We start from the raw sequence: 21,883 nt of genomic DNA, 5'->3' as shown, positions 1-21,883 counted from the left end.
TTCCTTTGCTTGGAATTTTTTTGCTAAAGGCCAGTGCTCTACCACTTGAGCCATGCCTGTAATTCTGGCTTTTTTCTGGATAATGGATTGAAGAGTTCCAAGGATTTGTCTATCTAGGCAGATCCTCACCTTGCAGTCTTCCAGGTAGATAGACATAAGCCATCAGCCACTTTTTGTTTTTTTGGTCGGTAATGGGGCTTAAACTCTGGGCCTGGGCGCTGTCCCTCAGCTCTTCAGCCCAAGGCTAGCGCTCTACCACTTGAGACAGCGCCACTTGCGGTTTTCTGAGTGGTTTATTAGAGATAAGAATCTCACAGACTTCTCCCACCTAGGCTGGCTTTGAACCTCCATCCACAGATTTCAGCCTCCTGAGTAGCTAGGATTCTAGGCATGAGCCACCGGCGCCCAGCCCATCAGCCACTTTTTAAAAAAATTGTAGAGGCTGGGCGCTGGTGGTTCATGCCTGTCATCCTAGCTGCTGAGGAGGCTGAGATCTATGGATGGAGGTTCAAAGCTGGCCCGGGCAGGAAAAGTCCACGAGACTCTTATCTCCAGTTAAACCATGAAAACCAGAAGTGGCAGAAGTGGCATGATGGCTCAAGTGGTAGAGCACTTGCCTTGAGCTAAAGAACTGAGGGACAGTGCCCAGGCCTAGAGTTCAAGCCCAGGACCAACCCTCCCTCCCTTCCCCCCAAAAAAAACAACCACCAATGTTGAGATGTATTAATCTGAAATATATAAAACAGACTGCTGATGAGGTGTCATAGTGGAAGAGGTGTTAGTGAGTCATTTATTTAGTGTAGAGTCATTGAGATCTCTATACTGAAAATGAACCCTGTAACAGAATCAGCAATATGGATTGTCTAGGCTGGCCTAACTGGGTGAAAGTTAATGAAATAGGAAAAGGTGGTAGGGTAGAAAAGGAACCCTTTCTTTGTTCTCCTAAGGACGTTGTTTTTTGGTTAGTCGTTGGGCTTGAACTCTGCGCTTGGGCCCTGTCCCTCGTTCCCTAGCTCTTCAGCTCAAGGCCAGTGCTCTACCGCTTGAGCCACAGCTCCAATTCCGGTTTTCTAGCAGTTTATTTGGAGATGAGAGCCTGAGCAGCTAGGATTACAGGTGTGAGCCTTTGTTTTCAGCTGTAGAAATTTGCATTTTATCTGGAGCGAGGGAAGTAGACTTACAGTTCTGTTTTACCTAGTTAGCTCCATTATTCCCAAGGAGTTACCTGGTCTTTACCTTTTGGGGAGAAGTTAGCCAACTCCCCTCTCCCAATTGCTTACCTGCCATATTATGATGTATAGTTTTGGCATCTTTGAGAAAATATAGAACAGGCTATTATGAGTTCAGTAATCCCTCCCTCCCTCTTTGTCTCTTAGGGACACTGGGAATTAAACCCAGGACCTACCAGGCCTGGTTTTGAACTGAGATTCTTAGATCTCAGCCTCCTGGGGTAGAGACACGGTTGGTAGAGTGCTAGCCACAAGAGAATGTGTCAGGTACCAAGTTCAAGTCTGGTCTTGGACCAAAAAAAATCTCAGTGTTCTGAATAACTAGGATTATAGGCATGAACCACCAGTGTCCCTGCCTAATTTTTTTTTATTTAAATAGGTATGTATTTTATTATTCACATCAGTATATGTATATAAACAGGTTTTTATTTAAAAACAGTGCTCATATGGTTTACTGACTTGGTAGTGATGAGGTCCTCCAAGAGAGGACCTCAGATTGTAGTTTACACATAAAAGTAACTATCCAAGACAGTTTGATAAAACAGAAAACAAAACAAAACAAAACCCTCAAAACTGCCCCCAGGATTTCTAAAAACCTGAATTCATCTCATCTATTTACTGTGGTTTTGTTTGTTTATTTTTGTTTTTTCTTTTTGCCAGTCCTGAGGCTTGAACTCTGGGCCTACGTGCTGTCCCTGAGCCTCTTTGTGCTCAAAGCTAGTGCTCTACCACTTGAGCCACAGAGCCACTTCTGGCTTTTTTGGAGTAGTTTATTGGAGATAAGAGTCTCATAACTTTCTTGCCTGTGCAGCTTTAACCTCAATCCTGGGATCTCAGCCTCTTGAGTATCCAGGATTATAGGTGTGAGCTACTGGTGCCCAGCTTTCGTCTACTTAATATCTTTATTTAATATTTTGGAATCTCACTTATGGAATTACATATGTAAGCATAGTTGTGAAATTATTTTGGAGATATTCTAGCTATAAACTGTATATATTCCCTTTCTAGCTTTAATTTTATTGTCATTATCATATTATTTTGATGCTGGTACCTCAGTACCTGGACATTGTCCCTTTGCTTTATCACTCAAGGCTGGCACTCTACCACTTGAGCCACACCTCCACTTCTGGGATTTTGCTGATTAATTGGAGATAGAGTCTCCCAGATTTTTTTTGGTTGTTATTGGTGTTGGGCTGTCTTTGAACTGGGATTCTTAGACCTCGGCATCCTGAATAGTTTTGATTACAGGATGAGCCACTAGTGCCCAACAAAATCATATTTTAGCGACCAAGGATTTTTGTTCTTAAGGGTGTGTGGGTATGTGTGTGTGCGCGTGCCAGTCCTGGGGCTTTTACCGTGTGTGTGCCAGTCCTGGGGCTTTAACCTCAGGGTCTGGAAGTTGTCCCTGAGCTTCTTGCTCAAGACTAGTGCTCTACCACTTGAAACACAGCTCCCACTTCCAGCTTTTTGGGTTATTGAAGATAAGAGTCTCACGGATTTTGTTGCCCAAGTAGGCTTCAAATCTGAACTTCAGAACTCAAGTCTCCTGAGTAGCTAGTATTACAGATGTGAGCGAGCCACTGGCTGAAATAATTGAGAACAATCCTTTCTAGAGTGAATGGCTGCTTTACAACATTCCTTGAAATGTCTCTCTTTTATGCCTGTCCACAAATAAATAGTTTGGTTATATAAAGTATCTTTCCTCTCAGAATTTTTTACAGTTAATCCTTAAACAATAGGTTTTGAAGTACTTAGGTAGTAGATTTATATATGGAGATACTTTTTTTGTTTTTGTTCAGCACTTCTGGGCCTGGGCGCTGTCCCTCAACTCTTTAGCTCAAGGTTAGTGCTCTCTACCACTTGGAGCCACAGCTTCACTTCCAGTTTTCTGGTGGTTAATTGGAGATAAGAGTCTCAAGGACTTTCCTGCCCAGACTGGGTTTGAACTTCGATCCTCAGGTGTCAGCCTCCTGAGTAGCTCGGTTTATAGGCATTGAGCCACCAGTGCCCTTCTAGAGATACTAAAAAAATCCCCCCCCCCCAAAGTTTTATTATAAAAAAAAATCAACATTTCATTTGTTACAATTCAGCTTATTATAATAATGAAAAAGTTTATACAAAGGTTTTTTTTTTAATTAATAATTAAAGCACTTACTTTACAAAAAGAGGGGAGTGAGCTGGGTGCTGATGGCTCATACCTGCAATCCTAGCTACACCGGAGGCTGAGATCCGAGGATCATGGTTCAAAGCCAACCCCTGGCAGGAAAGTCCTCCTGCTCGAGAGACTCTTATCTCCAATAAACCAGTAGAAAACTGGAAGTGGTGCTGTGGCTCAAGCGGTAGAGCGCTCACCTTGAGCTAAAGGGGGTAGGGACAGTGTCCAAGCCCAGAGTTCAAGCCCCATGACCAACAGAAAAAAAAGGGGGGAGTGGAAGAGAGGAGGGGTGACCAAATGTTGACTATTATAATATAAATACATCCCTCCAAAGCACCACTTTACCAAAGTTGTGTAAGAAACACCAGCTGACATTAAGACATGAGAAGATTAAAGCTTAGGAAACAACTTTAAAGGATAAATAGCCCAAAGGATAAATAGCCCAAAGTACCAGCTCCTTTACGTGTAGGTAAGGCCTGACCAGCTCAGCATCCTCTTTCTGGTTCTTAGATCTCTCACTAAACTTGTAATAACTTCACACAGCACTGGACCTAATCATTACTTGCTGTTTTCTATCCAGCCTTAGGTATTTACACAGATAGATGCACATTTCTAATTCCCAATCTTACATCTTGCTAAAGAAAACCTCAAATGGGGAGTAAGCAAAAAACATGTTGTCTTCAATTGTCCAGTGTTAACTTCTGGGAAAACCTAAGTAATGGGAGATCTCCTAGGTCTATATTAGGTTCATTTTGCATTCTTGAGCACAGAACATTTATGTGAGGTTATATCTATAATGGGATTTCTTTTCAGCAATAACTCATTTGCACATGGCTATGAAGCAAGTAGATCTTACCTGAGTTGAAGGAGGATGAGGGTAGAGCCAGTAATTTGATTCTGAGTCATTTAGATAGGGTGTAGGTAGTTCACACCTTTAATCCTAGCTATTCAGAAGGCTGAGATCTGAGGATTGTGGTTCTCAACGTTCATAACATCAGTATTTTAACTTACAAACATATAAATTTGTCTTAAGACCCAGTGTTTACTCTTAAGAATTTCAAAAGTCAGGTGCTGGGAGGGTGGTTCAGTGGTAGAGCACTTGCCTTGCATGCATGAGGCCCTGAGTTCGATTCCTCAGCACACATAAGCAAAAAGAAAAAAGCTGGAAGTGGTGCTGTGGTTCAAGTGGTAGAGCGCTAGCCTTGAGCTGAAGAGCTGAGGGACAGCGCCCAGGCCCAAAGTTCAGGCCCCACAACCGGAGCCCCTCCCTCCCCCCCCCCCCCAAAAAAAAAGAATTTCAAAAGTCAAATTTGGGACTATTATGCAATTATGCAATCCTAGAAGTTAGAAATCATGCATATGGAGATTTTTTTTGAGATCTTTGACCATTTAAAATATTTGGAAGATGGTGCAGCCTAGAAATACAGAAAAAAAAGAAACATTTCATGTCATGAATGCATACAGCTTATGTAGAGCATTTACTATTAAACAAGCTATTATAATAAGTTAGAATTAGGGCTGGGAATGTGATTTAGTAGTAGAGTACTTGCCTAGCATGCATGAAGCCTTGGGTTTGAATCCTTACCACCACACACAGAAAAAGCCGGAAGTTGTACTCTGGCTCCAGTGGTAGAGCACTAGTCTTAAGCAAAAGAAGCTCAGGGACAATGCCCAGGCCCAAAGTTCAACTCCAGGTCCTTGCCCACCTTCCTCCCCCCCCAAAAAAAAACAAACAAAAAAAAACAATTTAGGATTAGCTGGGGGCTGGTAGTTTAGTCCTTTAATCCTAGCTACTTAGGAGGTCAGTTGAGGGTCTAAGCCAGTCCAGGCAGGAAATTCCATGAGACTCTGCTCTCCGGTTAACCATCAGAAACTCAGAAATGGAACTATACCTCAGATGGTAGATAGAGCCCTGGCAAAAATAGCCAGGTAAGAACAATTGAAAAAAAACGAAATAAAACCACTCCATGTCTGCCCACCATTTTCTGTTCATTGTCTACCTTTATCCCTGGTTCTCAGCTAATTTATGTTGAATATGTGAATACGTATTTCTATTCAATAAATGAATAGGGTTGATAGATTGAAAAGATACTATCAAGGAGATAGTTTTAATTTGGGGAAGATTAAATACAAAGACTTAAGAAAATACTGAGACTCATGGTATTGGATAGGAATTATTTTAGAAATTAGTCAAATCTAATAAAATATTTTTCAACATGTACTATATTGTGTTAAAGATACCTTTAAAACCCTCATCATTGCCCATATTAAGACTTTTCAGTGTTTATTTTTCTGTGGTCTGTGTTATCAATCTTCATGGCTTTTCTGTAAGATCATGTCTCAAATTTTGAATATATTTGTTCTTCCCTTATTTGCCTTTTTTTTTAATCTCAAGCATAGTGCATGAGGCATTCCCTGTTGCTATGCAACTGCTAAATTCAGTATTTCTTTATTAATAACATTGAGTGATGTTTTTATTAATAAAACATCCAGTGAAGAGAGGGTAGTAAAATAGAGCTTTCCCAGTATCCAGTCAGTAATACTTGTAAGGTTTAATTAAGTTTGAGAAGAAGAGGAATGATTTTTCAGGTAATATTTTAAGCTAAATCAGCTGTGTTTTCTTCCCTTTTCTTTTCATCAATTTTTGTTTTGTTTTGTGGCTTTGAACTCAGGTCTTGGACTCTGTCCCTGAGCTCTTTTGTTCAAGGTTCTAACACTTTGAGCCACAGTACCACTTCCAGTTTTTTGGTGATTAATTGGAGATAAAGAGTCATGGACTTTCCTGCCCAGGCTGGATTTGAACTGCAGTCTTCAGATCTCAGCTTTTTGAATGTAACTAGGATTACAGGAGTAAGTCACCAGTGCTTGGCCTTTCCATCAATTTCCAACAAGAGTTGACTTTTAGCTCAAGCTGAACCTGGAACTTGCTATGTAACTTAGGCTGGCTTAACCTGTCCATGTTGTTGACTCTACTTTCCCAGGGATAGGAATCTATAATGAAATTAGTCTTTTCTACAGTGCTTAAAAAAAAAGTCTGTTATTTGGTTTTTGCTTGCTTCTGTGTTACTGGTGAAATCTTTTCTCTGTTTTCTATTTTCCAGATCCTGTTTTTGTAATTTTAAAGTCTATATGTCATAAATGCTTTATTTTTTACTTTCTGCTTTTCTTGCTATATACAGTTTTTTTCAAAAGTTGAAAAGCTTAATGACAATACCTTTATTTTTTTGCTACTTACAATCTTTAAAATTTACACAGAGCTAGGCAAGGTGGTTCACACCTGTAATTCTTATACTGTCAAAGCTGAGGCAGAAGTGGACACCAGTGGCCTGTAATACCAGCTGCTCAGGAGGCTGAAATCTGAGGATTGCAGTTCAAAAGCAAGCCTGGCAAGAAAGTCTAACCTTGAGCAAAAGAAGCTCAGGGACAGCACTTAGGCCCTGAGTTCAAGCCCAGGACACTCCCACCCCCTTCCCCCTCTACATTATAATGTGGCAGCCAACTGGGGTTTGTATAGTGAGTTTTGGGCTAATCTGGACTACATAGGGAAATATTCTCAGAAGAAAACCCAAATTTTATTCTTAGCATACAATTTGAAATTTGTTTGAATTTCTTGTGAACTCAAGTCAAAGAGTACACTTTAAAACATGACAGGTATTAAAAATAGTCACTCGTGGGGCTGGGAAAGTGGCTCAGTGGTACAGTGCTTGCCTTGCATGCATGAGGCCCTGGGTTCGATTTTTTTCAGCACCACATAAGCAGAAAAAGCTGGAAGTGGCGCTGTGGCTCAAGTGGTAGAGCACTTGCCTTGAGCTAAAGAACTGAGGGACAGCACCCTGCCCAGAGTTCAAGCCCCACAACCGAGCAAAAAAAAATTAAATTAAATTTGCTATTTAGGATAAGGACTACCTGCAACCTCTTAGCTGTATTTGTATTTAATTTTGTTAACGTTCTTGTAATAATTTTAATGGCAAGAAATATGAGTGGTTAAAAAAAAGCAGTTGTTTAAAAATAAGTGAAAAATTTATATTTCAAAAGAGCTTAGTGATAACTTTCTAAATTACAATGTGGATAACATGAACTGTAGATATTACTCTGTTGAAAATGACGATTTAATATTTGGGTATCTTAAGCTGGGTGTCAGATGCTCACTTCTGTAATCCTAGCTACTCAGAAGGCTGAGTTCTGAGGGTCTTAGTTCAAAGCCAGACCAAGCAAGAAAGTCCACGAAACTCTTACCTCTAAGCACTAAAAAGTCAGAAGTGGATTCCAGTGGTAGAGTGGCTAACCTTGAGCAAAAAACCTTCAGGTACAGTGTCTAAGCCCTGAGTTCAAGTTCCAGGAACAGCGCTTGTGCACACATACACACAGACACAGACATTATTCCTAAGGTCCATATGGCTTCATAGATTCTTTGTAATATGTTTTTTTTTAATTTTTTAATTTTTTATTGTAAAGATACTATACAGAGGGTTACAATTACATGAGTAAAGTAATGAGTACACTTCCTATTGAGCATTGTTATCCTCTCCATTGTTTTCCCCCCTACCATCCCTTCCCTCCCTACCTTCCCCAGGTTCTTTTTTTTTTTTTAATTGTGATGAAGTGATTACATAATTTCCCGAATTTCACAGTATTGTGGAACTTGAGAATTTATGTAAAAATTTTGTAGGAGAGGAAGTAAGAGAATCTGAATTTTCGTTCCTTTCTTGGTTATTTCTAGTGTGTGTTTTTCTTGTTCTTGAATGTATGTGCTCAGAATTGTGTTGTTAATCATTAACAAAAATGTTCTCTTTTAGATTTGTCAGTGATACTCTTATTCCTTGACCTATCTTTGAGAACTAAGAGCATCATCACTGTAACATTGATTAATATTATAGTGAATATTATTGTAGTAATACAATTTTTTTAATCCTTTTTAGGGTTTGAAAATATTCTTGAAGGGCTGTTTGGACCTGCATTATTAAAAGATCTCAGTTTATTTAAAGGTACTAAAATTAGTTTTGGTATTTCAAAAGCTTTTTGATTATCTTGGTGTGATTTTAAGCTCCTTTTTATTCGGTTTCATGAGGTTAAAGTTAAACCCAAGTAAGCATCTTTTTATGTTTAGTGGATATTGTTAACATGTTTAAGCAGCATGAGAGTGGTTAAGAATTGAGTTTTGAGTTATGATTTCAGATTTTTTTCTTGTTGAGCTAAGAATTTTAAAACACAGGAGGGTGAGAGTATAGTAGAAATGTGCTTGCCTTTTATGCATGAAGCCCAGGATTCAAACCTCAGGAGCAAAATTAAAACGTGATTGGCAGTAGAGATCAGTGATAAGGCATTGAATTTGCCATGAATGAGCTCCTAAGTTTGATCCACAGAGTTTGAAGACAAATAGGAAATCTGTCACCTACTTAGTGAAGTTTTTGTTAAAAACAATATTTTGCAATTATAATTTATTTTCTGAAAATCAGTTTTTAAATTACTATTATATTTTTTGCAGATTGTGAACCTGAAAACATCTCTAGTTGGACTTTCGATGAAAATTGTCTGTTCTGTTGTTTGAGAAGAGAGAAAATAAAGGTAACCCAGAATCTTGTGAAACCGTTATTAACCATAGTATTTTAGTGTCCTTTAAAAAAAAATTATTTAGTTGGTTGTTGGGAAAGAAAGTATGATACTTTCTTTATAAAGGGTTTGATAGTAACTCTGGGTTTTGCAACTGTTTTTAGTCTTTAGATTTGTCTAATAAGAAATCTGCATCCCAGCATGCAATTGCTTTGTTAAGTTACTAAGTTATTTAGTTACTTAGTTATCTACTAGGTCTTAAACTGTTCCTTTTATCTTAAATAGGAAGTGTACTATAATCCAAGAAATGGGAGTTATTAAAGAAGAGTAACAGATCTGGATTAGGCAGTTATTAATTTATGAAGATTTAGATTTATGATTTATGATTTCAAGTATTTGTAGTATCTAGGCATAAATGCTGCTTATATTCTGTTGTACAAATTAGTTGAACCTTTGTGCTAAATGTAAGTAGAGGATTTTGGGTTTTTTTGGTCTGTCACTGGGCTTAACTCAGGACCTGGGTATTGTCCCTGAGCTTTTTCACTCAAGGTTAGAGCTCTAACACTTTGAGCCACAAGGCCTTCCATCTTTACTTTCTTTCGTGTGCGTGCGTGCGTGCGTGCGTGCGTGCGTGCGTGCGTGCGTGCGTGCGTGCGTGTGTGCCTGCCTGCCTGCCTGCCTGTCTGTCTCTGTCTGTCTGTTTGTCTGTCTGTCTATCTGTCTAATACTAGAGTTTGAATTGAAGACTTTAAACACTTACTAGACAGGCACTTGGTCGTTTGAGTTACACCTGTAGTCTGAATTTCCACAGTTGTGATGGTAGTTCACACTCTTAGCATTGTTTCTGAATTCCTGAAGTAACATCATCAGTCTCTTTCTCAGAGCTCTTCAGGCTGTTAAAAACTCCCTCGACCCACTACTGTCACCCCAAAATGTTATGGAAATAATACCCTGTACTCAGTCTTCAAGGATTTTTTCATTGCCTTTTTAAACTTAACTCTCAGTTCCTTGGTAGCCTGTACAATCCCAACTCTCTGCTATAATTTTGAATGTAGGCTTTATTCCTATTTCCAGTCCCCTTTAGCTTTTAGTTATTTTTCAGTTAGGGTCTTATGCTTTTTGCCCAGGATCAGCCACAGGTAGGTAACAATCCTCTTTCCTGTGCCCACTGCCAATTTGGATTATGTGTGTGCCACCATACCCAGTTTCTTTGTTGAGGCTTGCTAACTTTTGTCAAGTCTAGACCAGAGCCAAAAGCCTCTTGGTCTCTACCTGCTGAGTAGCTCATATCATAGTCATGGGCCATTACACCTAGCCACACTCTACTTTCCTTTCTAATAATGTTTCAATAGTCAATATAGTTTTCTTTCAATTAAACTGCAAATCTTAGCCTAATTTGTATTAAACGACATACCTTACTAGTCTTTGGACTACTAAAAGAGAACTTTACTTGTCTGTAGTTGAAAATCCCTTGCTTTTAGCTCTTAAGCCCTACTCTGTCTATAAATGTGTTGATACTGCTGTCTCACTTTACACATTTAATTCAATATTTGTAGCAAATATTGTGACAGTATTATAACTTATTTTTTGTTCCTCCTTCTCTGAAAAAGTTTGAATTTTGTGTTGACTACTTGGCCAGCTGCTGCAGATAGAACTATGCCATATACTTCTTTGTCCTCCTATGCATAGCCATTGTACTACTGTTGATGATTGTTGGCAAATGTTTTAGAATCTGAAATTTAGTTTTATTAGAAATTTAGTGAAATTTAGCCAATTTAGTGTTCTTTTGTGACATCTTTTCATATTTTATCCCTGAAGTTACTGCTGTGAATTATCTGGGAGTCTGTGTTGACATGAAATTCAATGCGTCTTGAAAAAAGAGAGGCTAGAAAACAAATGATATCATGACTTAAAACTACAAATAAAATGTATCACTAGTTTATATATGTTAGCTTATTGTAGTTACTGTAGTTGCAAGTCATTAAATAGGAGTTGGGTAGAAGGAGCAATTGTGTTTTTTTTTTTTCATATTAGTATTGGGAAGAGAGCCATTCTGTGCCTGATAATGGATTATAGTATGTTATTGCAACATGATTAAGAGTTTTTTCTTAATATATGAGTGTAATATAAGTATTTTTAGGAGAAAATAGAGCAAAAGGAAGTTAAGAAACTGTAGTGTTTAAAATGGCTTTTGTTTGTTTTTTGGTGATCCGTGCGATTGAACTCTGGGCCTGCCCACTGTCCCTCAGCTCTTCAGCGCAAGGCTAGCACTCTACCACTTGAGCCACAGTGTCGCTTGTGGTTTTTTGGTGGTTTGGTTTTTTGGTGGTTTATTGGCATGAACTTTCCTGCCTGGGCTGGCTTTAAACTGTGGTCCTCAGATTTCAGCCTCTTGAGTAGCTAGGATTACAGGTGTGAGCCACTGGCTAAAATGGCTGTTTTTATTCTGTGGAGTTCTACAGTTTCTAGTTGATATTCCTAGTAGGAATAATAATTCCATTTGGTAACTTGGCTTGTTTTGTGAAGCTGTTATTTTTAAAAATTAGATTATATTATACTGTGTGTCTTCAGGTGTGTATGTGTCCGTGTGTGTCCATGTACCTCTGGGGATACATTGTACGACTTGACATATATGCCTGAAAAACAGTGATTGTATTAAATCTTATACATACAGTGTATATTTCCTGTATATACATGCATACCCATGACAAAGTTTAAATTAGATACAGACAACCATAACTAATAAAAAGAAAGCAACTATAATAATCAAAATATCTTCTGTATATGTCTCATTCACAAATCTTTTTTAAAATTTTTTGTATGTCTTTTATTGTAAAAATGCTGTACAGAAGGGTTACAGTTACATGAGCAAGGTAATGAGTACATTTCCTATTGAGCATTGTAGCCTTATTTTGTTTTCCCCCTACCCTCCTCCTCCCCCCCCCCGCTGTAATTTTTTAAATTATTATAAAGGTGATGTACAGAGGGGAGTGTTACATAAGTCAGGTAAAGAATACCTTTCTTTTTGTTCAGTGTCATCCCTTCCCTCACTCCTAGTTTTTTCCTCCCTTCTCCACTTACTCACAAATTGTTGGGGTTTTTTGGGGGGTGGGGGTGGGGGGGAAGGTCAGTTATGGGGCTTGAAGCTCTTTTTGCCTAAGGCTAGTGCTCTAACACTTTGAGCCATAGTGCGACTTCCAGTTTTCTGGTGGTTAATTGGAGATAATCTCATGGACATTCCTGCCTAGGCTGGATTTGAACCTCACTCTTCTATCTAAGCCTCCTGAGTAGCTAAGATTACAAGCCTGAGCCACCAATGCTCAGCTTTCGCTCACAAATCTTAACTAAGTTCTTTTATACATATGGCTGTAACATTTCTCCTTTTTCCTTTTGATTGTTCCTGGGACTTGAACTCAGGAAGCCTTGGCGCTTTCCCTGAGTTTTTCTGCTCAAGGCTAGTGCTCTACCACTTTGAGCCACCACTCTACTTCTAGTTTTCTGATGGTTAATTAGAAGAGATAAGGGTCTCACAAACTTTTATTCCTAGGCTGGCTTGGAGTCGAAGTCCTTAGATTCATCCTTCTTAGATTTATAGGCATGATCCACCAGCACCTGCCTGTACATTTTTAATTTGACATATGACAGACAGCAAAACTAGCACAAATTTCTTACTCCTTTTTCAAATTTTACAGGTTGATAGACCACAACTGTCTTTATATATAATTTTTTCTTATTAGCTCAAAACTTACCTTTTCACTTAAGCACTTTATGGCTTCTCTTTGCATATTGGAATTGCTAATGTCACTACCCTGGTGATTTGGGGTCCATATTAGGTCAGATAAAAGTCAGATAAGCACTTAATACCATTACAGTTCATTTGTTAACTAAATGACTAACAAACAGATAGCCAATACAGCACGAATATGGTAAAGGGGTGGATTGTTTATGTTCCAGGCGAACCAGCATGAAATTTCATAAAACTGCTCAACAGCACACACTTAAAGTTGTGAATTATTTATTTCTAAAACTTTTCTTTGCTGGGCGCTGGTGGCTCACGCCTGTAATCCTAGCTACTCAGGAGGCTGAGATCTGAGGATCGCGGTTCAAAGCCAGCCCGGGGCAGGAGAGACCGTGAGACTCCTATCTCCAATAAACCACCAGAAAACCGGAAGTGGCGCTGTAGCTCAAGTGGTAGAGCGTTCGCCTTGAGCTGAAGAGCTGAGGGACAGCGCCCAGGTCCAGAGTTCAAGCCCCACGACCGACAAAAAAAAAAAAAAAAACTTTTCTTTTTTTAAACTTACTTGGACTTCATGTGGCCTTGAGTAAGGGAAACTGTAAAAAGCAAACCACCGAAAAAGGGTGCTTATGTAGTAAAACAGTTGTTTAGCCATACCAGAATTCTACAGAAGTTACTAAATATAATTAATAGGAAAATATAGCCACTTTCTGAGCATCTACATTGTGCCAGTTTTTTTAAAAAAATTAAAACTGTTATGAACAGGGGGTGGGAGGGGGATTACAGTTACATAAGTCAGGTAACGAGTCCATTTCTTTTTGGACAATGTCACTCTTTTGCTGTATCCCATTTTTTCCCTCCTATCCCACCAACAAGTTGTATAGTTCATTTTCAACATAGTATCTAGTGAGTACGACTAATGCATTTGTTCACCCTTGTCCCTCGATTTTTGTTCTGCCCTTGCCCTCTTAAAGACAGGTAAACAAATAACGCAAGACCAAATTAAAAGAAAACAACAAGAACAAAAAAAGAAAAAACAACCATGTTTCCATTTTCTGGAGTTATTTCAATAAATATTATTTTGCATGATCAAAAGTCCCTAGGCATTGTGCCATTGTGTTCCTCCCCTAAAAGTATCCTCTTTTGGTCTCACTGTGTGTGAATGCTTAGAGACCTGTGTATTTTATCATATCTTGGTGTATTTTATTTTATTTTGGGTCCGGTCGTGGGGCCTGAACTCTGGGCCTGGGCGCTGTCCCTCAGCTCTTCAGCTCAAGGCTAGCGCTCTACCACTTGAGCCACAACACCACTTCCAGCTTTTTTCTTTTTGCTTATGTGGTGCTGAGGAATTGAACCCAGGGCCTCAGGCATGCAAGGCAAGCACTCTACCACTGAGCCACCTTCCCAGCCCCATCTTGATGTATTTTAGATCTAGCTTCCATATATGAGAGAAAACACATGACATTTGTCTGAGTTTGGCTTACCTCACTTAACATGATTTGTTCTAGGTGCATCCATTTCCCTGCAGATGACTTTAAAATTCCATTGTGTATAGGTGCCACATTATTTTTTTTTAATCTACTCCTTTACTTTTGGCTGCTGTGAGTAGTGCAGCAGTGAACGTGGATGTGCAAGTGTCTTACAGTATCCTGGCTTGTGATGTTCTGGGTACATACCTGGGAGTTGTATGGTTGGGAAGGGAAGATCTGTGTTTAGGAGGTTTTTGGTTTGGGGTTTTTGTTTGTTTGTTTTTTTCCAGTCTTGGGGCTTGAACTCAGGGCCTGGCTCAAGGCTAGCACGCTACCACTTGAGTCTCAGTGCCACTTCTGGCCTTTTCTGTTTATGTGGTACTGAGGAATCAAACCCAGGACTTTTCATGCATGCTAGGCAAGCATTCTACCACTAAGCCACATTCCCAGCCCTATGTTTAATTTTTGAGAAACTTCCAGACTGTTGTCCAGTCATTATTCTAGTATATACTCCCATCAACAGTACAATAGAGTTCCTTTTGCACCATGTCCTTGCCAATATTGGTTGTTGCTTGAATTCACCCTACTGGGGTGAGGTAGAATCTCATAGTTGCTTTGGTTTGCATTTCCTTTATGTGTGCCAGTTACTTTTATGTGCTATCATCAAAATAACCATATCAAAACAACCATATTGGTTAAAGTTAGTTTTATAAGTAAAAATATGAAAAAGATCAGAGAGATTATGTCCTTGGCAAAGATCCACAGCTGGAATTTCATCTTATATCTTTAGTATTCATGCAGTTTTATAATAATAGTAGGAGTAGAAACATAGGAAATGGAGGACAAAAATCAAGTAGGATTTGGAGTTTCTTTATTGGAAAATGGGAGAAGGTAAGAGAGTAAGTGAGCTTCATCATATTTTAAATGAGCAATTTTTACTGTGTTAGGAATCAGTAAGTAAGCCAATTTACTGCCTGATTTGCTTTTGTTTTAAATCTTTCCTTCCTTACTTATTCCTTACTTACTTATTTCCTTACTTATTAGGCAAAAAAGTAGGTATTCTGTAAAAGATTTAGTAAATTATTAATTTAAGCAAGGCCACATGCACATGGTTGATTCTTTTAATCCTAGCTACTCAGTAGGCTGAGATCTGAGGTTCCAGATTCAAAGCTAATTTAGGCAAACAAACCCAAGAGACTCCTATCTCCAGTTGATCAGCAAAAATCCAGAGGTGGAGCTGTGGCTCAAGTGGTAGAGCCACAGCTCCCATGTAGAGCAAAGAAGCCAAGAAAGAACATGAGGCTCTGAGTTCAAGCTCCAGTACTAGCAACCCCCCACCAAAAGTAAGAAGACCTCATAAATTATAATATTAATAGTTGTTTTGAGTATTTATTTACACTAACATAGTATCCCACTCCTCTGTATAATTTTCTTACCAGTTGGAGCAAGCAAGCCAAGAGAGCTCAAGGTCCTGAATTTAAGCCCAACCCTCCCCCCTCCTCCAATTTATTCTTTATATGTATGCCCTAGTACTCTACTACTTAGCCATGCATCTGGCCCAGAATTTTGCTGATTGAGGATGAAGTCTCAGACTTACCTTCCCAGGATGGATTTGTACCACCATCCTCCTACAGACACTTAATTTCCTCATTAGCTAATATTGCAGATGTGAGCAACTGGTACCTGGCTAACAGATTATTTTGATTTGTGGTCCCTTAAGATTTCCATATGGAGTTTTAGAATGAGCTTGCTTGCATGCATGCATGCTTGCTCGCTTGCTTGCTTGCTTGCTTGCTTGCTTGCTTGCTTGCTTGCTTGCTTGCTTGCTTGCTTGCTTGCTTGCTTCCTTCCTTCCTTCCTTCCTTCGTTCCTTCCTTCCTTCCTTCCTTCCTGCCTTCCTTCCTTCCTTCCTTCCTTCCTTCCTTCCTTCCTTCCTTCCTTCCTTCCTTCCTTCCTTCCTTCCTGTGAGCCATAGTGCCACTTCCGATTTTCTGGTGGTTTATTGGAGATAACAGTCTCACAGACTCTTCCTGCCCAGGCTGGCTTTGAACCTTGATCCTCTTATCTCAGGCTCTTGAGTAACTAGGATTACAGGCGTGAGCCACCCACGCCTGGCTAGGGTGAGTTTTCTATTCCTGCGCCCTCAAAAAAAAAATAGCCAGCATGATTGAATTTGTATTGCATTAAATCTGAAATAATTTTTGATTATCAACATCTTAATATTAAATCTTTGGCTTTTTCCCTTTATATAAACTTTCTTCCATTCTTTATTTCTGAAGTTTAAATCAACAACTATATACTTTGCTCTTAGTAATATAAAAAAATACCAGTGTGGGAGAAATAATAGTACTGAATGATTATAATGCAAAGTTTTAGCTACAGATAATTATTTTTAAGGAATTTGTATACTCTAGTGGAGGAAATAAGAAATAGATACATGTTGTAAAACCAGTACTCTCAGTAATATAGATAACATGCTATATAGGAGTATAGAAGAAGGCAAGCTTATCAAACTGTATAATGTTGTTACCTCAAAAATGCAGCTAAGAACATGTATTGTAATGATGGAGAAGAGATAGGAATTCTGGAAAACTTTTGGTGGATTGGCCTGCGGAGAAAAGTTGGGCGTAGTATGTAAACTTTTAAGTTTCTGAACAAGTAGAAGCAGAAGAAATCCTTCCTGTTAACAGTGGCTGAGGCTTATATTTGTCTTATTGTTATTTTAGATAGCTTGTACATGTATGATGGATGGGATAAAATTACCAGTTGAAAGTGCTGATTATAAAACCAGGCACTCAACAAGCACAATAGTAATAATTATTTGCTGCTTACCTTTTGGGTTTAATTTTATTAAAAATATTGACAGATCTATGTTTATAACCACATTCTTGCTATGCTTGAATTTTGAATCCTGTATTTAACAGTTGGTTCATGTTCATCCTTAAGCCTTCAGCCTTTCGTTTTCCTACTCATTAGCTTGATAATTTTAGCAAAATTACAGACAACTTTGACATACAGTAAAAATTGCATTAAGCACAGTTTATACTTTGTTTAAATAAAGAACAATAATTTAAGGCAAGTTAGATTCACTGTTAGATAATTGCCCTTAAAAGTATATGGGTTATAGAGTAGTGAAACCATTTTCTTTGAGACTTGCTAGCATTTAAAATAAGAAGGTATATATAAGAAAATGGCAGTTAAATCATTGAGTTGAATCTTGTCAGCTCTGTTTAGTTCATTGCTTGAAATGTCAGTAAGTCACAGGTTAGTAGACTTAGCAGTAGCTATAAGCTATAAATTCATGACTCTTTTTAACTCTTATAATTTTTACAAAACTTGCTTGTGTACAGATTCTTCTCATTCCTAGATTTTCTCTCCTTCTGTATGAATTTACAAGAATGTTATTTAAATTTTGAGAACATAGGCACAGAGGAGGTATCTAGACAGGAATGGCTTTCAACTGTTATCCTTTTATTTTCGTATTCTTCAGAAATCTAGGCCATCTTGCCTTTCCTAAAATTCCTTAAGAGGAATAGGTATCTATTGCCCAAGACATCTGGAACCTATGTTGCAACAAAATTAGAAAAGAAACTTTATGTTCACCTTTATTATTTAACAATTTAATTTCATTGACAGTTTATTGTCTTGAAGACTAATCTCCATGTTGATACAGTTTTGCTTTGTTACTTTAGGGACTAGTGGATCTTGGTAAATTTAATATTTCTATCAGAAGATCAACAGTTTAAGGTGTGTGTGTGTGTGTGTGTGTGTGTGTGTGTGTGTGTGTGTGTGTGTGTGTGTGTGTGTTCGTTCCACTCCCATGTGAGTGATCAACAGTTTAAGGGGTGTGTGTGTGTGTGTGTGTGTGTGTGTGTGTGTGTGTGTGTTCCACTCCCATGTGAGTGATCCAGTCCTAGGGTTTGAACTCAGGGTTTGAGATTTTTTTTTTTGCTCAAGGCCAGTGCTCTACTGCTTCAGCCAGAGCTTTGCTTCTGGCTTTTTGGCGATTAATTTGAGATAAGACTTTCCTGCCTGGGCTGGCTTCCAATCACAATCCTCAAGAGAGCTCAGCTTCCAGAGGAGCTAGGATTACAGTGTTTGAGCCGCCAGAGCCCAGCTTAGATTATTTTTTAATGCCTTGAAATTAAAGAGTTGTGTTTTTAGAAAAGGGAAGGTTAGGGCAGAGAGGGATAGATAGAAGGAAGGAGGGATGAAGAAAGAGGAGGGGGAGAAAACCAAATGGAAATATATGTTAGAGGTTGTAAGTGGCTTACAAGACCTAAAATATAGTATGACCCTCTTGATAGGACATTTGGTAACTAGTATCTTTTTTTTTTTTGGCCAGATATGGGGCTTGAACTAAGAGACTGGACACTGTCCCTGAGCTTTTTTGCTCAAGGCTAGCCTGCCACTTTGAGCCACAGCTCCACTTCCAGTTTTCTGGCGGTTAATTGGAGATAAGAGTTGGACTTTCCTGGCTGCCTGTGCTGACTTAAACTTTAATCCTCAGATCTCAGCTTCCTGAGTAGCTAGGATTACAGGGGTGAGCCACCAGCACTGGCTTACAGTATCTTTATTCCCCCTCTCCCCTTCTACCACCAGGTCCTAGGGCTTGAACTCTAGGCCTGGGCATCCTCCCTGAGCTTCTTTTGCTCAAGACTAGCGCTCTACCACTTGAGCCACAGTGCCACTTCCAGCCTTTTCTGTTTATGTAGTACTGAGGAATTGAACCCAGGGCTTTACGCATGCTAGGCAGGCACTTTATCACTAAGCCATATTCCCAACCCTTCCAGTATCTTTAATATGCTGAATTTCATTTATTCACTCATTCATTCAATATTTTTGGTTGTACTTAGTTTGAGCTCATGGTCTGGCACTTACTAGGCAGATGTTCTACCACTTGAACCTCTTCACCAGTCCTTTTTTATATTGGTTCTATGTATGTATGTATGTATGTTTGTATGTATGTTTGTAATGTCTGTCTGTCTGTCTGTCTGTCTGTCTATGCCTCCCCTCTAGTCCCTTTTGCTTTTTTGTATTGGTCATCCATCCATCCATCCAGTTTTACCTGTCTGCCTGCCCGCCCGCCTGCCTGCCTGCCTCCCTCCCTCTCTCCCTCCCTCCCTCCCTCCCTCCCTCCCTCCCTTCCTTGGTATACTGAGGCTTAAACTCTGCCTCGTGCTCTAGTTCAGTTTTTTTGGAGATGGATAGCACTTTGCCACTTGATCAACAGCTCCATTCTTGTGTTTGTTAATTTTTAGGAAAAGTTTCACTTTATGTGTGTCAGCTTGGACTGTGATCCTCCTCTGTTCTTCCCCATGTTGCTGGAGTGACATATGCATTTAGTGCACCCAGCTATTAGTTGAGATGAAACCTGTAGAACTATTTTTGCTTCATACAATCATAGTAGTTTTACCTTTACTAGAAATATATGAATTCTTACAATACATGTCTCTTTTTTTTTTTTTTGGCCAGTCCTGAGGCTTGAACTCAGGGCCTGGACCGCTGTCCCTGAGTTGCTTTTTGGTCAAGGATAGTGCTCTACCACTTGAGCTACAGCTCTGCTTCTGGCTTTTTCTGAGTAGTTATTGAAGATAAAAGTCTCTGGCATCAAACTGCAATCCTCAGATCTCAGCCTCCAGAGTAGTTAGGATTATACACATGAGCCAATGTCTTTTATGTATGACTTCTTTCACTTTTTAATTTTTGTTCCTTTTTATTGGGGAATAGTTTTTAGCATGGAATGTGCCACTCTACTTTCCCTTTTTCTTGGACTTTTTTTTTTTTAAAGAAAATTTACTTTGTTGTTATTTTGAAGGTGATATATAGAGGGGTTATAATTACATGAGTCAGGTAATGAGCACATTTCCTTTCCCAGTGCCTTCCCTTCTCTCACTCTCTTCCAGTCCCTCCCATCTCCACCCATAAGTATAGTTTACTTTCATCAGTGTCCAGTGAGCTCCACAGCTGCACTTTCTCACCCCTTTTGCCTGGAGTTCTGTATCCTCCTCCCACCCTCCCAAAAATAATACACATGAATACACTATACATAAAGAAGACAGAATAATCAAAAATATATTTTAAAAAGATCTTGTTTCCATATCTTGGAGTTCATTTCTCTCTCTCTCTCTCTCTCTCTCTCTCTCTCTCTCTCTCTTTCTCCCTCTCTCCCTCCCTCCCCATGTATATAATTATATATATGATTATATAGTTACATACATATAAAGAGGCATGTAGGGATTGCACCTTTGTGTTTCTCTCCAAGGAGTAGTCTTTTCGTCAGCTTCTTGAGTAGTTAAGATTACAGATGTGAGCCACCAGCACTTAACTTTCTTATGGACTTTTGAATTGTTTCTAGATGTTGACAGTGATCCTTTTATGTAATATATATACATAAATATATTAATCTTTTAACTATTTGAAAAACTTGGTCAGATATATTGTACATATTTTCTCCTAGGTTTAGGTTTATACTCACTTCTGAAAAAGAAAACCTTTGAATCTTTATGAAGGTTATTATTATTATGTTGTTGTTGTTGTTGTTGTTGATGTTGTTTGTCATGGGGCTTGAACTCTGGGCTTGGGCGCTGTCCCTCAGCTCTTCAGCTCAAAGCTAGTGCTCTACCACTTGAGCCTCAGGGCTACTTCCAGTTTTCTGGTGGTTTATTAGAGATAAGAGTCTCATGGTTTTTCCTGTCTGGGCTGGCTTTGAACTGTGATCCTCAGATCTCACCCTCCTCAGTAGCTAGGATTGTAGGCGTGAGCCAATGGTGCCCGGCATGTTTATAATTATTTTTTTAAATGTCATGCTTTGGGTCTAGAAGTTGTAGCTTTGTAGTATAGTATACTTGCCTAGCCTTTGTGTGGACCTGAATTTAATCCTCAGCACCAGAATAATAGGAAGGAGGAATAAATTTTTTTTTATTGTGAAAATACTTTTTTTTTTTTGGGGGGGGTCCGGTCGTGGGGCCTGAACTCTGGGCCTGGGTGCTGTCCCTCAGCTCTTCAGCTCAAGGCTAGCGCTCTACTACTTGAGCCACAGCGCCACTTCCGGCTTTTTTCTTTTTGCTTATGTGGTGCTAAGGAATCGAACCCAGGGCCTCAGGCATGCAAGGCAAGCCTCTACCACTGAGCCACCTTCCCAGCCCGAAAATACTTTACAGAGGGGTTACAATTACATGGACAAGATGAGTACATTTCTTATCAAGCATTGTAGCCTCCTCCTTTGTCTCCCCTCCCCACCCCTCCCAGGGGAATAAATTTTTAATGTTCTGTTCAAGAAATTCTTTGCTTTATGCCCAATACACAAGATCTCTTATTTTGTTCTAAACATTTGATTATTTTTTGATCTCTGATATATTTCTAATTAACTTTTCTATATATTTGTAAGGTAAGTCTTGAAGGTTTATTTTAAAAAAATAAGAAAATCCAGCCAGGCACCCATGACTCATGCTTATAATCTTAGCTATTTAGGAGGCTAGTTTCTTAGAACTTCAATTTGGATCCAACCTAGGCAGAGAACCTCCAAATCTGTCTTCAGTTAGTTAACCAGTAAAAAGGCAATAGTGAAGATGTGGCTTAAGTGGTAGGGCTCCAGCCCTCAGTGAAAAAATTGATAGCTCAAAGCCCATTTTCAAGCCCCAACATTGACAGAAAAATGAATAGAAAATAAAAATGAAAAAGAAATTTGGTTTTGTTTCTTTTCTTTTTTGGGGGGTTCTGGTCGTGGGGCCTGAACTGTGGG

General features: G+C 39.1%; 1 protein-coding gene across 4 annotated transcripts in view; it reads left to right on the top strand.

Moving 5' to 3' along the window:
* Lcor (ligand dependent nuclear receptor corepressor) overlaps window positions 1–21,883 on the top strand; it is an 85,955-nt gene that overhangs the window by 23,016 nt on the left and 41,056 nt on the right. For all 4 annotated transcript variants that reach the window (XM_042689088.1, XM_042689087.1, XM_042689089.1 and 1 more), the window contains exons 3-4: window positions 8,304–8,369; window positions 8,870–8,949. The gene's annotated coding sequence lies outside the window, so the exon portion shown is untranslated. The remainder of the gene's footprint in view (window positions 1–8,303; window positions 8,370–8,869; window positions 8,950–21,883) is intronic.

The sequence above is a fragment of the Dipodomys spectabilis genome, unplaced genomic scaffold, assembly GCF_019054845.1.
Source record: "Dipodomys spectabilis isolate Male_0828 unplaced genomic scaffold, ASM1905484v1 ptg000125l, whole genome shotgun sequence".
Classification (NCBI taxonomy): Eukaryota; Metazoa; Chordata; class Mammalia; order Rodentia; family Heteromyidae; genus Dipodomys; species Dipodomys spectabilis.
Note: the sequence above shows the minus strand (reverse complement) of the source record. Positions and strands in the feature narration are given on the sequence as shown.